Raw genomic sequence first — 1134 nt, forward strand, 5'->3', positions numbered from 1 at the left:
TCGTCCGTCGTCCCTCTTCCGTCGTCCGTCGTCCCTCTTCCGTCGTCCCTCTTCCCTCGTCCCTCTTCCCTCGTCCCTCTTCCCTCGTCCGTCGTCCCTCTTTCCTCGTCCCTCTTTCCTCGTCCCTCTTTCCTCGTCCCTCTTCCGTCGTCCCTTTCCTCGTCCCTCGTCCCTCGTCCCTCGTCCCTCTTCCGTTGTCCCTCTTCCGTCGTCCCTCGTCCGTCGTCCCTCGTCCGTCGTCCCTCGTCTGTCGTCCCTCTTTCCTCGTCCCTCTTTCCTCGTCCCTCTTTCCTCGTCCCTCGTCCGTCGTCCCTCGTCCGTCGTCCCTCTTTCCTCGTCCGTCGTCCCTCTTTCCTCGTCCGTCGTCCCTCGTCCCTCTTCCGTCGTCCCTCTTCCGTCGTCCCTCTTCCGTCGTCCCTCTTCCGTTGTCCCTCTTACGTCGTCCCTCTTCCCTCGTCCTTCGTCCCTCGTCCCTCTTCCCTCGTCTGTCGTCCCTCTTTCCTCGTCCCTTTCCTCGTCCCTCTTTCCTCGTCCCTTTCCTCGTCCCTCTTCCGTCTTCCCTCGTCCCTCTTCCGTCGTCCCTCGTCCGTCGTCCCTCTTTCCTCGTCCCTCTTTCCTCGTCCCTCTTTCCTCGTCCCTCTTTCCTCGTCCCTCTTCCGTCGTCCCTCTTCCGTCGTCCCTCTTCCCTCGTCCCTCTTCCCTCGTCCCTCTTCCGTCGTCCCTCTTCCGTCGTCTCTCGTCCCTCGTCCCCCTTCCGTCGTCCCTCTTTCCTCTTCCGTCGTCCCTCTTCCCTCGTCCCTCTTCCCTCGTCCCTCTTCCGTCGTCCCTCTTCCGTCGTCCGTCGTCCCTCGTCCCTCTTCCCTCGTCCGTCGTCCCTCGTCCGTCGTCCCTCTTCCGTCGTCCGTCGTCCCTCGTCTGTCGTCCCTCTTCCCTCGTCCGTCGTCCCTCTTCCCTCGTCCGTCGTCCCTCTTCCCTCGTCCCTCTTCCCTCGTCCATCGTCCCTCTTTCCTCGTCCCTCGTCCCTCTTCCCTCTTTCCTCGTCCCTCTTTCCTTGTCCCTCTTTCCTCGTCCCTCTTTCCTCGTCCCTCTTTCCTCGTCCCTCTTTCCTCTTCCCTCTTCCGTCGTCCCTCTTCC

Source organism: Apteryx rowi, unplaced genomic scaffold (assembly GCF_003343035.1).
Source record: "Apteryx rowi isolate R43461 unplaced genomic scaffold, aptRow1 scaffold_452, whole genome shotgun sequence".
NCBI classification, from domain to species: Eukaryota; Metazoa; Chordata; class Aves; order Apterygiformes; family Apterygidae; genus Apteryx; species Apteryx rowi.